This window comes from Babylonia areolata, chromosome 18 (assembly GCF_041734735.1).
Source record: "Babylonia areolata isolate BAREFJ2019XMU chromosome 18, ASM4173473v1, whole genome shotgun sequence".
NCBI classification, from domain to species: Eukaryota; Metazoa; Mollusca; class Gastropoda; order Neogastropoda; family Buccinidae; genus Babylonia; species Babylonia areolata.
The window spans coordinates 6,863,217-6,870,482 of record NC_134893.1 but is presented as its reverse complement, the minus strand read 5'-3'; the positions used below and the strand labels follow the sequence as shown (position 1 = coordinate 6,870,482).

At 41.8% G+C, this 7,266-nt stretch overlaps 1 protein-coding gene across 1 annotated transcript in view; it reads right to left on the bottom strand.

The window, feature by feature from the left end:
- Positions 1 to 7,232: 7,232 nt before the first annotated feature.
- LOC143293156 (uncharacterized) overlaps positions 7,233 to 7,266 on the bottom strand; it is a 16,284-nt gene continuing 16,250 nt past the window's right edge. Inside the window, exon 7 of the mRNA XM_076604076.1 lies at positions 7,233 to 7,266. This exon is cut by the window's right edge and continues 534 nt beyond it. The gene's annotated coding sequence lies outside the window, so the exon portion shown is untranslated.

The following is a 7,266-nucleotide window of genomic DNA, read 5'->3' as shown; positions in this document are numbered from 1 at the left end:
TTTTTGTTTCAATTGGGGCGCCAAGAATAGTTTGTTTTTTACAGTCACGGGCCAGGTGAAGATGTGTCAAAATCTGTCTACCCGCGACACGAAATGTCTGCGTGTAATAAAGAGCTCACGGGGAGCATAGCGAGCTGGCGAAACCTGTATCAGTTCACATTATCATGCACGCAACAACCATGCAATAGAGAACAGCCAGATCCTACATAATTATATGTAAACACTACCGGCGCCAAATCGACTACCCGGATGTATCTCCATTACATGAGAAAAAAAAAAAGGACACAGACACACACACACACACACAGACGCCCCCCCACTCCCGCCCCCCGCCCCCATACACACACAAACACACACACCTGCTGTTGACATAGTATCAAATGACAGGGACTGTACAAATATGGCACAAGTTGTGGAGGCGAAAAACTAGTGTCAATGTAATTTCGCTAATGTCTTCTGTTTCATTTTTTATTTTTTTCATTTAAAGACATTCAGTTGTGATTCATGTGACGGAGGGAGAGAGCTGGACCTTTTTTTATGTTAAACACACACACACACACACACACACACACACACACACACTTAAAAAGGAATTCAAACGCACCCAACTGAGCTACTTGTGCAAACAACCTTTCCGGGACGTCGCACACCCCACATTCTGAACAATCTACTGATAGCGTCCGACTCAGGAAAAATTTCCCTTCTCAATCTTCTCGACTTGTCAGCCGCCTTTGACACGATAGACCATTCAATCCTTCTTTCCCGTCTTCATTTTACATTTGGTATCAACGGCACTGTTTCTAAACTGGTTCAAATCTTATCTCACTGATCGATTCCAGTCTGTCATTTCCAATCTGAACCCGTTAAAATCGAACATGGAGTCCCACAGGGATCTGTTTCAGGCCCAGTGCTCTTCACACTGTACACTGCTCCTCTCGCTCAAATTATCAACCGCCATAATATCAGTTATCATTCTTATGCTGATGACACTCAACTCCAGAAGAGTGATACCCCTGAAAAATTGTTGTCGCTCTTGCAAGAAACATCAAACTGCTTCCTGGTCATTCAAAACTGGATGACTCGAAATAAGTTACAATTGAACGCGGACAAAACTGAAGTAATGATCATAGGAACTAAACAAAAACTGTCTTCCATCACAATTGACACAATCAAACTTGGCAGTACATCATCCCTCTTTCCAGGTCAGTCAGGAACCTCGGTGTTGTCCTTGACAATACACTGTCCATGCAAAAATTTATCAGTCAGACATGTCAGTCCTGCTTCTGTCAACTGCGGCGCATCAGTGCCGTCCGGAAATATCTGTCCACTGACGCAACATCTAGACTTGTCGTTTCTCTCATTCTCTCTCTCCTTGACTACTGTAACTCTCTATTGTCTGGTTTGCCTGCTTCATCCACTCAGTCCCTTCAGCGCATACAAAGCTCTACTGCCCGACTCGTCCTCAGAAAGAAAAGATCTGAGCACATCACTCCTCTTTTGCAACATCTCCACTGGCTCCCCGTCTCACACCGACTAAAGTACAAGATCAGCACTCAATGTTATAGATGTATTCAGAAAACTGCCCCTTCCTGTCTCTGCGGCTGCCTTCACCTCTACACTCCATCTCGCTCACTACGATCGGCTTCGGATCCACTCTGTTTGCGCATACCCAGATTCAAACACTCGACTGTTGGCCGCCGTTCTTTCTCTGTCTCTGGACCTTGCAATTGGAATGAACTTCCTCTTTCGCTTCGTCAGGTCTCCACACTCAGCTCTATCAAGTCTGGCCTTAAAACCCACCTCTTCCCAAAATAGCCTCCCTTGCCTGTCTCTTCCTTGTCTTTAGTTTCTACAGTTTTAGAGTTATGCATGCGTGTGAATGACTGGTGCGAAAGCGCTTTGATTTGTTTCTGCACAACATTCAGCGCTATATAAATACCATTATTATTATTATTATTATTATTATTATTATTATTATCAACAGTGGATCATGTCGGAAAAAAATCCCTTCTATCTTAAAACAGATCACTACAGCAGTAATGTTCAATTCAGAAATTGATTATCTCAACATTATTTGTTTGATGGAAATGGAGCTCATGTGATAATGCTGAGCAGCCTTATGAATATGCTACAAACAAACAAACAAACAAAACAAAAAACAAAACAACAACAACAACAAACAAAACAAAAAAAGAAAAAAACGAAGAAGAAAAAGAAGTTACAATTAGATGTCATGTGCCGTTATTCACTTATTGTTATAAACTATACTTATTTTTGGCATGTTGATATACTGTAGGCTCTATGTTCATTAATGTACATGAACATCTATTGTATGTATGTATGGATGTGTGTTTTTCATATTTCACATCGTTAGGAGTGTGTACATGTGCATGTATATGTATATGTAAGTATGTATATATATATATATATATATATATATATATATATGGGGGGGAGGGTGGGGGGAGGCCATTTATCGCACTTTAAGATGAGCAGAATATGTTGCACGTAACTGACCATCTGTTTACAGTTTATTTTCTTTTTCATCTTTGGGGTTCGCATTATGACAGCAACAAGCCCTCAGACGCATGTCTTGCATGGTTGTCAGATGCTGGTGTCATGTCCCAAACCGTGTGTGATGTGTGTGTGTGTGTGTGTGTGTGTGTTTGTTTGTTTGTTTGTGTGTGTGTGTGTGTGTGTGTGTGTGTGTGTGTGTGTGTGTGTGTGTGTGTGTGTGTGTGTGTGTGTGTGTGTGTGTGTGTGTGTGTGTGTGTTGCCTGTTTCAGTGCAATTTTCCCTGATCAAGAATAGTGCATATCGATTTGATAATTATCATGTTGATACGGATTTTTTTTTTTTTAACGCAAACCGTCTTCAAGCAGAAGTTTCGAAATGTCCACAAAGCGTCAATGTACAGAAGTCAAGCAATGGTGTCACATAATGCAATATATTTGTAATTATTTTTGTGAAGCTGGAAGACATGACTTTTATGTTTGTCCACGGTATCAACATGGTTAAGTTCGTAGGTTAGCCTAACATATCCGTTTGCAGTTGGCAGATATCGATATATGAAACTACTTATACATTACATATCTGATGATGACGAACACACATGAAGGCAATATGACATAGACCTCTGCCTCTTCTCACACATGATGCCACGCACTGTTCAAAGTACACCAGCTTGTTTATTTTGTCCATGAACGAATCAGACTATAACATGTACATGGAACAGTTCACTAATGTGAGTGGCTGAAACGCAACAACAACAAAAAAAGTCTACAGCTGTACATTCTAATGCTGTTTTGGTAAAGAATCCACATGATAGAGTGCTTCTTGTATCGAGGGAAGGTAATATTCTCACAAAATATAGAGTGTTTTTTTATTCTACGGTACTATATGTATTTTCTAACTATTAGTTTGCTCTTGCACAGCGTCATATCAGGACTGTCAGACCATACAAATACTCAACTGCGTCAACACAAAACTGTCACATCTAAAAAAAAAAAAAAAAAAAAAAATATAAATAAATAAAAAAAACCACACACACACACACAAAGTCGCAGCCACGGTTCATGACACAGTATCCTAACCATTTAGCTCCTTAGGGCAAATAAGACTAAGCCATGCTGAGGATGCCAGCCATTCCGCTTAATCTATCATCCCCGGATATTACGAAAAATCGTAAAAAAAAAAAAAAGGGAGGTGGGGGAAGCAATATTTTGAAGTCAAACAAACAAAACAACAACAACAACAAAAGCATAGAAAAGGGCCAGAAAGGCACCTAACTGCAGAATGGGCAGCTAGTGCCCATCACAGTGTTTACAACCCCACTATCTAATCGCCAGAGCAAACCAGCACAGACAGTACATCACAGACTGCGGAAAAGAGAAAAAAAAAGTGTCGATGCTTACTTGAAAAAAGGAAAGGGAATGGACTGGGAAGGCAGAAAAAAGAGAGTGATAGAAAAGAGGAAATTTCTAGCACATAATTTCCAGAGGGTGGGGATGCAATTTATACTGAAAGACCCCCGGCATCCCCACGGGGGAAATATTTTTTTTTTTTTATAAGTTAAATAATTTTGCAATAGGCTTGTGCACCATGAGTGCAAGGAAGATGTGGGCACGATGCATGAAATAAGAACAGCACAGCTACAGTGAAACCAAATGGATTACACTCAAGGTAAAACTATATCATCCAGATCTTGAACAAAAAGCACATTCACGTACATGCACGCGTTATCATTCACGCATCGAACTCCAATTAAAAAAAAACACCCCAAAACAAACAAACAAACAATAAAAACAAACCCAAAAAACATTTCATTGTCATAAACCTCGGACATGTCTTTGACATTGATCATTCCGACAGTTTTTGAGAGCATTAAAAATAAATATGGACATACAGATTACTGGTTTTAAAAGAGAAACTAGGTATGATTATAACAACAGCAAAGTTCATGAATCGAATAAGTTATAGAGCCCCCCTTCCCCCTCTCCCATCCCTCGTTATGTTGAAATTCATGGGGAAACAAACGGTCGGTGAAATTCAACGAGAGATGTGAGTAGCTCCCAGGTCGACATGGTACGCAGAACTGATTACACTAAGATGCTCCTTGTTGTATATACACATACAGAGGAGAATACATCAAAGATCTCAATCAGCGTTTACGTTCAGTGGGTTATGGTAAAACGAAGACATTAACTCACTCAGTACGGCCAGTCCTCTCTTCTCCTCTACACAGACCCCTCGGATGTCCAGTGGGTGTCTCAATGACCAAACCTTTAGCTTCCGTCGTCAGAATTGTGGTATTCTTTGTCAACATTCACCTCTTCGGTATAAGAGCCTTCCGCTTGCAATATTTTGATGGTGGTAATTGGGGTGATACGCTGTTAACGTCTTCTCTTTCGCCGTTCGTATGGAGAGAGTTAAAACAACAACAACAAAACAACAACAACAACAAAAAAAACAAAAAACAAAAAAACCAAAAAAAACCCAACCAAAACCCCCCACAAAATAACAACAACAAAAACCATCCTTTCTCTAGTTTTCTGCACTTACAAAACACCCTGTAAACTGATAGACCGTACGATGTAACCCTGTCTCTTGGACAAGCATTTTCAGCCACACAGCAGCTTTTTGTTTTATGTGTGTGTGTGCGTGTGTAATATTTTTTGTCATTTAAAATTCTGCTTAATTGACCAAACGCGTTTACAAAAGCATTTCTTTCTCATTTTCATGTATTTACAAAGCAGTGTTACAATGTTTGATTTGTTCAGCGCTGTAATGTATAACCATGGATCAGTTTGAGTGAGTGAGAGGGAATAATGATTTTCAGTGCCAAGAATGTTCAGTTAAATGGCAACTTTCTTTCTTCAAAATCAACCACCGCCTTTTGTGAAGTTTCAGGCTTAAGAAACAAAAAAACAAAACAAAAAAACCCAACAAAAAACAAAAAACCCAAAAAACAACAACAACAACAAAAAACAAACAAACAAACAAACAACAACAACAACAACAAAAACAAACAACCCCCGCCCCCCAAAAAAAACAAAACAAAAAACAGTCACTGCAGAAAATGTCTGTTTCTAATTCAAATACATGCAAACGATTTCCCTTTGAATAAGTAATATCTGAAATGTTGTTTTGGTTGGTTTGTGTCTGGTTCTTGGCCGTTTTCATTTTTGACATTTTCAGATGTGATGAAACCCTTGCGGTCAGCTGGGCATAATTAGCTTGATTTAAGAGCCAAGACTGTTTACACACACACACACACACACACACACACACACACACACACACATATATATATATATATATATATATATATATATGTCATAGGACATGCGACAACACATTTTGACACATTTTCCGAAAAGAGTTAATAAACATCAACTTGAGAGGGAACAGTGTTAGTTTTGGCTATCCAGAAAAGTATCCTTTAAATTTACCTCCAGTATGAGTTTGGCACAGTACGAAATGGTAAAGGAAATGTGAAACTGCATCCATACAGATAGTTAAGCTACAGATACAGAGGAAAATCTCTCTGTGTGTAGCTTCTTTGCCAGCTGCATTGGCTGGAAGTCGTGTGACGTTGTTGTAGTGTAGTGTAGTGTAGTTACTATGCTTTTCATGCCCGCCCCCCCCCCCCCCGGCCCCTCCCTCCACACCCTCACTACCTGAAGACGCCGCATGTTGTCTTGCTCACTGTTGTCAATCCAAGTCATCCTTCCCCTCCTCCCCCCTCCCACACCCCACCCCCAATGTCTGGTAACACTGTATCATGGCTGACTCAAGCTGTAATCAACCCGAGTCATGTCACTGCTTCCCCCCCCCCCCCTTCCTAAACCCACCTCCCACCCCCACACCCCACCCCCTCACTGTCAAATAACGCCGCAACTTGGTTAACTCAAACTGTAATTGACTCAAGTCATATCACCCCCCCCCCCCTCTCTCTCTCTCCATACACCCCCACTGCCTAATGATACCGCATCTCGGCTAACTCAAACTGTACTTGACTCAAGTCATATCACCCCCCCTCCCTCCATACACCCCCACTGCCCAATGATACCGCATCTTGGCTAACTCAACCTGTAGTCAATCCAAGTTATGCCAATCTCTCTCTCTCTCTCTCCCCCCCCCCGCCCCTCACCCATTCTATACACCCACACTGCCTAATAGCGCCGCATCTTGGCTAACTCAAACTGTAATTGACTCATCCCCACCCCCCTCCATACACCCTCACTGCCTAATAATCCCGCATCTGGGCTAACTCAAACTCTAGTCAATCCAAGTCATACCCCAACCCACCCCCAATGCTTGATAACGCTACATCTTGGCTAACTTGACTCAAACTGCAGTCAATCGAACTGCAGTCATAGTCATGTCACTCCCCCATCACCCCCACCCCCCTTGCCTAATAAGGCCGCATCTTGGCTAACTCAAAGTGTAGTCACTCCATGTCATGACCCCCCCCCCCCCCACCGCCCACAGCCCTCCATCCCCCTCAATACTCACCCACTGTCTCATAATGCAACATCTTGGCTAACTCAAACTGTAATCAATTCAGGTCATGCTACTCCCCCCCCCTCCCCCGCCGCCCCTCACCCATTCTATCCATCCTCACTGTCTAATACCGCCGCATCTTGGCTAACTCAAACTGTTGTCAATTCAGGTCATGCCACTCCCCCCCCCCCCCCGCCCCTCACCCATTCTATACATCCTCACTGTCTAATACCGCCTCATCTTGGCTAACTCAAACTGTAG